Genomic DNA, 9,460 nt, shown 5'->3' with positions numbered 1-9,460 from the left:
TAGAACATATCTATATAATGACACTATACATATAAACTATACATATATGCTATACTATGCTGTACATATATACTATGAAGTGCTATGACTACATACAATTATTGTGCTGTCTACATGACATGCTATAAATCTGTTTCAAATGCTATCTAAGTCTAAAAAGTGCTGTCTAAGGGGGTAGGGTAAGTGCTATGGATAAAGGACCTATAGAGGTAAAGATACAAGAACATCAAATCAACTGACATGTCTGCCTTTTCCCAAGTCATATATAGGCCACATTATTGTTTCTATAGAGCCTGGAGTAGAACATAATCCCAGCTTTAGTTTTTTAGGTTCATGTCGGGTCTCGTGTCAAGATGTGAAATGACAGGCTGTCAGGCAGCTACAGGCCCAATTACATGGGTGTTGCATTTTAGGTTGTATATTAACCCATTTTGGGTGCTGGAACCGCTGTTGGCGTTTTGTTATACTTTAGCTATTGAAAAATAGCAGATCTACAAGCTCATCAAGCTTGTAGGTCTGCTATTTTTGAAAAATCGTTAAAATGTGGCGTAAATCATTGAATATATATTTCAGAGCGAACATTTTTAACTCAAATATTTGCTTCTGGGGAGGTCCCTGGAACTACATATTTTGAGATGGGGGTCCGTGGCCCAATAGAGATAATTCTGGGGGTCCTTGACATGAAAAAGGTTGAGCACCACTGACATAGAAACACAGTTAGAAGCCTTTTTTTTAATCGACCTCAGTCCAAAATGGGTTAAAAGGCCCCATTTACACTGGCAGCCGAATCCAGCCTGAATCAGATCTGTGCCACATCCAGATTGGAATCCGATTTGTTTGAAATAAGTCTAAACACAAACAAGTCAACATGGAATCCGATTTTTACAAATCTAAATGTGACTTGAGCTGACATTTCAGAGGTGGTTTCATATCTGATTTCAGCAGATCTGTCTCAGTCTGAATGCAGTGACCTGATCTAAATCGGATTCCGCATGTGACTTGTTTGTGTTTAGACTTATTCAAACGAATTAGGTTCCAATCTGGATGTGGCACAGATCTGATTCAGACTGGATTTTGGCTGCCAGTCTGAACACACAGATCTGTGACAGATCCAATCTGGTCACTTGAAAATGCAGTGTGATGCAGATTTGAGAAATAAATCAGATTTGATTCGGTTTAGACTGGACGTGACTGCAGTCTAAATATGGGGCCTTAGTTGGACGTTTGACGGCCACGCTACACCAGGCTTTTCGCGCACAAAACGCGTGCGTTTACCCCCGCGCGTGCGTTTAATTTAGGTCCAGTCCTATTTTTAAAAAACGCACGCGCGGGCCGCGCGTTTAGGGTAAACGCGTGAGAAAAGCCTGGTGTAGCTTGGCCGTTAGTTGGTTTATTTATTTGTTTTATTTATTTATTGTTTGTGAATCAACACGTCAGTTCATCGTTTGTTAAATTAAATGGAAGTGTGTCCTGTAATTCCATATACAGTAGGCTAATTTGGAAGCATGACACTTTATATTATACCCCAAAAATGAAAGAAATTCTATCAATTACACACTCCATCAATCAATCAATCAATCCAAACACACAAACAAACAAACAAACAACCAACCAACCAATCAATCAATCATAGTTTACTCTCATTACTAATGTTTTCAGTTGTGTATAAGGACACAAAGAAGCTTCATTGAATTTCTAATGGCAGGTTCAGAATCGGAATCATTTTTGATCGTCACATCACAGTACAAGTAAGGTGGGTGGGTGATACACGTGGTTGTGCAGGCTCATCATTGCATTTAAAACAGGGGTGGGCAACTGGCGGCCCGGGGGCCACATGCGGCCCCCACCTTCACTTAATGCGGCCCTCAGGTTAATGTCAGAATACTGATATAACATTGGTTTCAGCTGTTACTATTCCACAACATGCAAACATGACCCGCTTTAATTACTTCAGTCTAAATTAGTAGCTCATTGCTCAACACAAGTATAATTAAAGGCATTTGAAATTACATAAAAATGTGAATTTTCAGTATTCCAATTAAAAAATAGCAAAAATTTAAGATTTCAATTCGAATATAGCAAAAATGAGCTTGTAGATCGGCTATTTTTGCTATGACAGTAATGTCGGTTTGCTACGACAGTAATATATGGCCCTAGGGAGTGAGTGTGGAAATATAGTGGCCCTCTCCATCGTCAAAGTTGCCCACCCCTGATTTAAAAGATAGAGAGAAGAGAGGAGCATAAAGTGCATAATATGCTGGGCTATGTGTGGTTCACATTCATATAGTAGCCTATTGATGATATGCACACGGCTGCCGTCTTGCCAGCAAGGTGCTACCTACAGTTGGGTGCCACCGATATTGTCCCTTATCATTTGACCCATTTAGGCCTGACCTCAAAACTTTTAAAACTCCTTCTAAATCCTGAAAAAATCCTTCTAAATTTTCACGATTTTTCAAAAATAGCAGACCTACAAGCTCGTAGCGCGCCACTCGGTGGCTAGATGGCTCAAGGCGGAGTCTCTGACGTAGTTCACCCGGCGGCCATCTTGCTGAGGGGCTACAGTACAGTATGTTCAATGGCAGCTCAAACAAAAATAGCTTTCCGTACAGCTGCAATGTTGGTGAGTTTGTCGTTATTTAATACAATTAGATAGGACTGTTCTGTTTGGATGAATGCGCTGTCTATAGAGCGTCGCAGTCCCGCCTCCTACCCTGGACCAGGAAATGAAACCCAATGCATTTTCCTCATAGACATTTCTTAAAGTATTTATTTAAAGACGGTTACGCCGCGGACAAAGCCAACTCGAGTCGTGACAACTCATGACAACACAAACAATATTTTGGACCAAACAAATAATTAGAAAGAAGAAAAAAACGGCAGGTTACAACACTTTTTTTGTTGTTTTTCTTCTTTGTAATTATTTGTTTGGTCCAAAATATTGTTTGTGTTGTCATGAGTTGTCACGACTCGAGTTGGCTTTGTCCGCGGCGTAACCGTCTTTAAATAAATACTTTAAGAAATGTCTATGGGAAAAATGCATTGGGTTTCATTTCCTGGTCCAGGGTAGGAGGCGGGACTGCGACGCTCTATTGGTGGGATAAAAGTGACCTTTATAAGTAAGTACCGTTACTTATAAGAGTGTACACCCTAGCTGTGCTCAAGCAAGGTCACAGAGGGACAGAGAGATTTCTATATAGTGTCTGAAAAAGTGAAGACACGTCAGAATTCTCCATGACAGAACGAGCCTTCTGTCCTGCTTCCAGGGGCCCCAACTGACGAGCTGATATGGAGCGAATCTGATTCGCGATATAACAGGTCGTATATATGTTACTCATATTCAAATGCTGTTCTTATTCATTTCAGGGGAATGCCCCCGTGTAATCAATAAATATATGCCAGTCTAGGGCTAATCGGTAACACTGAGTTCTGCCTTTCATTGTACGGTGGAATGATTTAGAAGATCAAAGCTTTGGGTAGTGGGTAATCTCTGTGTGTGTATTATGCCCCCGGACCTCAGGATAAACAGAGCACCCACACATCCTGTAACATCACTATGGGAAGTTGCACCTAGGTAGCACCTTGCTGGCAAGATGGCAGCTGCGTGTGTGGTGTATTATGAATCATATAGTATATTCATAACTACATGGTTAGTCACAATATAACTTTAACTTCTGCAAGCCATTTCTCCCTGATCCATGATCCAGTGTCTCACCAAAGGGCCTTAAACTGAAGTCTATTTGCATATCAATTGTTCCACAGGCAGGAAGCCAATCTTGGGCTGAAACCAAATTGTAGGTTTTACTCCTTGACTTGAAGTATTGGGGAGAGCCAAGTTACCAAAGTGATCTCACACACACACACACACACACACACACACACACACACACACACACACACACACACACACACACACACACACACACACACACACACACACACACACACACACACACACACACACACACACACACACACACACACACACACACACACACACACACATCTTATTGACCAATAGAAAAAGCAAGCACCTTTGGTTTTGATGGCTGTGAGATAAAGCATGGGACACAGGAACAGAGTTGAAAGATTGGTTGGGAGTTGGAGAGCGGAGTTGGTTCATGATGGACAGGCTTAGGGCCAATTCATACTCCTATTTTACTGCTGTTTCGGCGCTGTAGAGCCGAAATGATTTCGGCTCGTCAGAAATTTTCAGTAGCACCGAAGAGCTGACTTTAGGACGGTACCCGTCCTAAAGTCACCCACCCACCCGGCAGCTATAACTGCCTCTGTGTCAGTTTCAGCACAGTAGTTTAGGTATAGGAACCAAAAGTCTCTATTATTGTGTTGTGTTCTGAGTCGTTCGTTTCCGCCCGGACATATTTGCAGTGCGCACATCCATCAGCCAATGAGAAAACCAGCTGGACTACCGGACTAGAGGACTACTGGACTAGCTTGCACATATAGACCAAGAGGCCAGTGAGGCGCTCCAACGTTGAAGCACTGGGCCCTAGTGGTAAGAGGAAGGACTGCAGGCGGACCCGCGCTTTAACACGTAGGACCATCACTCCCTACGTCACCCATACGTCACCCCTCAAATTTGAGGTCCGGAGGAGGTACTTCCGGCAGTCTTCCGGGTGCTTCAAAACGCCACTGAGCAACTTCATCGAAATGAATAGCTTGGGGGCGGGGCTAGTGCTCCAGTTCGGTCTCTATCCTTTATATACTCTATGATATAGACTCAGCTTGCTATTGCATAGCAGCTGGTAAACACATTCCATGATTCACAGCAACAAACAACACCCTGCACACATTTACTGTCAACAACATACTGTACAGCATTTCAAGCATAGTTTCCATCGCATAATAACGGAGCTATGGCCTTCTGTTTGCACGTACAGTATGTTGACTGTCTACTCTTACTGTATGGTGTTATCGTTTCCCCCACACTCGCCTGACTGTCTGTATTTATCTGTGTTTTGATGCTGTAAGTTACCTCAGGTGCCCATGCAGCCACAGGTGGTGTTGATAAAAATGTCCTCCTCCTTCTCTGCTGTTTTTACAAGATGTGGCATCGCTCCAGAATTCTTGTAAAGGTGAATTTATACAGCGCTCTGTCGCACGACGAAGCATACTGTATGTCAACTGACACCGTGTGACACGCAACGAAAGGACCGCTCAACGAAATATAAATGTAACTGTTAAAAGAGTTGGATTTTTTACAATCCAAGCTTTGGAGCAACATGCTGACATACAAGGATAAGGGGCAGTGGCGTGCACAGACATTTAGAGGGGCAGGTGCTCAAGTTAAAAAAGGGCACCTTGTGCAGCGCGTGGAACCGGCCGGTTGCCTTAACCCATTTTGGGCGGGAACCCCTTTTGGTGTTAGCATTATGTTATGCTTTAGCTATTGAAAAATAGCAGATCTACAAGCTCATAGCGCGCCACCGAGTGGCGCGCTACGAGCTTGTAGGTCTGCTATTTTTGAAAAATCAAAAACGTTTTTTAGTTTTTTTTCTCAAAAGGGCACATTGCCAAAAGGGCAGGGGGTGCTCTAGCACCCCCTAGTGTCTATCTGTGCACGCCACTGATAAGGGGGAGCTCTGCATAGACGTGTGTGTGTGTGTGTGTACAGGGTTTGAATGACAATCTTTGCAACCAAAACAAATAATTAAAGCATGAATAATAATAATAATAAACCCAAAAACGATTATTGGAATCTTTGATTATTATGACTCATCCATAATTACAATTAATTGTATCTAGTTCATAAAAGATTCTACTTATTATTATTTTTTTTTAAAAGAAGAAATACCTTGATAACTGGTCATTTTAGGTTAAATAAGTTAAATGTCCGCAGAATATTAACTAAGCCGCAGAATCAAGGATTGTTGTCTGCGGATTCCTGTGGGGACTATATAGTGGTGGTATTCACATGTTTTACTTAAGTCAAAGTATCAATACTGAAATATAGAACTACTTCGTTACAAGTAAAAGGTCCGGAATTCAAAATGTACTTGAGTTTGTACATATGTACATGTGTACAATGTACATATGTACATGTGTACAATGTACAAAGTTTTCATATATGATGATCCACTGTATTTGTTGTATAGTTAATTGAAGAATGTGTATTAATTTGTTAAAAGCTTATAGACATGTGATCACTCAATCAAATGAGCTCACCACCTGCTATGGGTCTCATCCCTATTAATGAGGGCGACTGTGATTGGTCATTGTGGATCTATGTGTGTATAGCTATAGTGGCTACCTATTGATTCAGATGCCTGAAGAAGGTATTTGACCGAAACTTTGCCAATAAAGTTCATATTGTTGCAAGTGCAGACGGTGTGCGGGTCTTTGTGCACTTTATGTGCATTTTTCTAAATGTACTTGAGCAAAAGTACAACAATATTGACATCAAAATGTACTTAAAGAACCAACAGTAGAAAGTACTCACTTGTGCAGAACGTCCCGTTTCAAGTTTTCAAACTAGAAGATTGCCGCCCTTCGGGCGGCTCACCTCTAGTGACACGCGTTGCGAATAGGAAGAGGGAAATTGCAGGATTTCACAGCCTCCCTTATTCTGCCCTTCACATGGCCGCACATCGTAGACACACGCACACCCAGGGTAAATAGTATGTGTACTGTACTGTAGTTTATGTAACAGGGTATCTGTATGTTTAGGCAAGTCAGATGTAACTTTGGAAAGTCCTTATATTTAATAGTGTGAGCTCGTATATCTGTTGATGAATTGAACATGGTGGACCCTATTGTAAACAAGTATAATGCTTAATTGGGTCGTCCACTCATCAGTTAACAGCCTTTGTATTGAGTTTGTGCTTGAAATGTACTGTAATTCTGCAAACTGTTAATAAATATTTCAATCAATCAAAATCAATCAATCAATCAATCAATCAATCAATCAATCAATCAATCAATCAATCATTATGGAGCCACACAGTGTCATAGGCTCAATATGTCAGTTTGACACATTCAGTAGATCCTGTGATCTTTTGTGGCCAGATGTAATTTCTTGGCGTCTAGTAGTAGTAGGGTCTATAGTAATTAATACAAAAATAAATCACTATAACATTTAGTAAAGAAATACATATTTAGCCCTATGCTCGAATGCCCCCCCCCCCCTGTCAAAAACAGCTAAAATCCCTAAAACGAAAGGAAGCAGCAAATTAAAAAAAACAACATTACACTCACCTTTTACTTTCTCTAATAACAACCTAAACCATGAACCTTGGTTGAAATAAACTAAAGTTGTCCTTTAATGTGTGAATTGCCTCGAAACTATGGCTCACAGCCACCCATTATCACCCCAAGAAAGACGACAGCAACACATTCCTTCACATCACAAAAGAGAAACAAATAAATGATACAAAAAATAACAAAATAATAATACAATTAAAACACTCTTTTCATATGAGGGGTCAAGGATGTTGGGTTGAGGGGGGGTAATGGCCCCTTTTGACACCCTGTGGCGCCGGGCCTGGCTTATAACTTCCACTGTCAAATAAGTGAATACTGTTTGGTCTGAGGGCAAGTATTTAGAAAACGTTACTTGGGTATTGTTGTTGGCTGTCGACACCTCTGGTGGCGGCACACTGTGTAATGATGATGCAACTACTGTCATGTTTGTGCAACGATTCCTACGTGGATGTTATTGTTTATAACGTAAGATGAGGTCGGATGTGGCCATGCAAAATGATCGTGTCTATGGTGTTTTACCGCAAATTAGCGCTCGTTTTTTGTTGACGTGGATTATTATTGCGGTACATTGCATGTGTGTGTGTGTGTGTGTGTGTGTGTGTGTGTGTGTGTGTGTGTGTGTGTGTGTGTGTGTGTGTGTGTGTGTGTGTGTGTGTGTGTGTGTGTGTGTGTGTGTGTGTGTGTGTGTGTGTGTGTGGTGCGTAATTTCCGGGAGGTGCGTAGGAAGTGTGGTGTTCTTACACTCGTGGTCACATGGTGGCGTCGGAGCCACCATGCTGGGGGCCTTTAATCATTGTAATTTAAAGAAGGCTATGCCCAAACTCCACAAGTTTGTGAATTTCCCTACGAGAGGGAAAAACATTTTGGATCAGTGCTATAGCAACATAAAGAAAGCATTCAATGCCATTCCCAAACCTCAGTTTGGAAGGTCTGACCACCTATCAATCCTGTTAAGGCCCACTTACATCTCCAAGCTGAAAGCTAACCCAGTCACAGTTAAGACCACTAGGATGTGGACTGACAGTGCAGTGGCAGAGCTACAGGGCTGCCTGGAGGCCACAGACATGAATGTTTTTAAAGAGGCTACGGACAATATTCATGACTACACAGAGACTGTCAGTGGTTATGTTGAATGGTGCACATCCATCTGCATCCCCACCCGTACTACTCGTGTCTTCCCTAACCAAAAGCCCTGGTTCAATGCAGATGTACGTCTGAAGATCAGGAACCGGTGTGCAGCTTTCAAGTCAGGGGACACCACAGAGTATAGGCGGGCTCGTTACGAGCTACAAAGGTCCATCAAGGCCGCAAAAAGACTATACTCAAAGAAACTTGAGAGCTGCTATCTGGATAACAACACACATAGTATGTGGCAGGGGATACAAGCTGTCACTAACTATAAGAGGAGCACGAATGGGACGGAGATCCGTGACAACAACATGCCGGATAACTTAAACAGCTTCTATGCGAGATTTGATAGACAAAATGGAGACATCCCTTCAAAATCTCCCCACAACCCTGGGGAGACGGCACTTCAGGTGACACAAACACAGGTCCAGCGAGCATTTGGGCAGGTCAACCCAAGAAAAGCAGCAGGTCCTGATGGAGTATCACCAAGAGTCCTGAAGGCCTGTGCTGAGCAGCTGGCGGGGGTGTATACAGACATCTTTAACACCTCCCTCGCACAGGAAGCTGTCCCCCGGTCTTTCAAGTCTTCTGTCATAATACCAGTCCCAAAAAAAGCCAACACAGTGACAATGAATGATTTTAGACCAGTGGCACTGACCTCAGTGGCAATGAAGTGCATGGAAAAGCTGGTTCTACAGTACGTGAACTCTGCTATCCCTGAGGCACTGGACCCCCTACAGTCTGTGAACTCTGCTATCCCTGAGGCACTGGACCCCCTACAGTCTGTGAACTCTGCTATCCCTGAGGACACTGGACCCTCTACAGTTTGCCTACCGCAAAAATAGGTCTGTGGACGACGCAGTGGCACTGGCACTTCATTCCACACTGGAACACCTGGACAAAAGCAAGACATATGCACGTATGCTCTTTCTGGATTACAGCTCAGCTTTCAACACAATACGGCCCATGAAGCTAACTGTGAAACTGGCAAACCTTGGTGTGTCTACACCCACCTGTAACTGGATATTGGACTTCCTAATAGACAGGCCACAAGTGGTGAGGATGGGAAATAAGACCTCAGCCGAGCTCACAGTTAGCACTGGAACACCCC

Source organism: Electrona antarctica (genome assembly GCF_951216825.1).
Source record: "Electrona antarctica genome assembly, chromosome: 12".
In the NCBI taxonomy this organism is placed as follows: domain Eukaryota; kingdom Metazoa; phylum Chordata; class Actinopteri; order Myctophiformes; family Myctophidae; genus Electrona; species Electrona antarctica.
Note: the sequence above shows the minus strand (reverse complement) of the source record.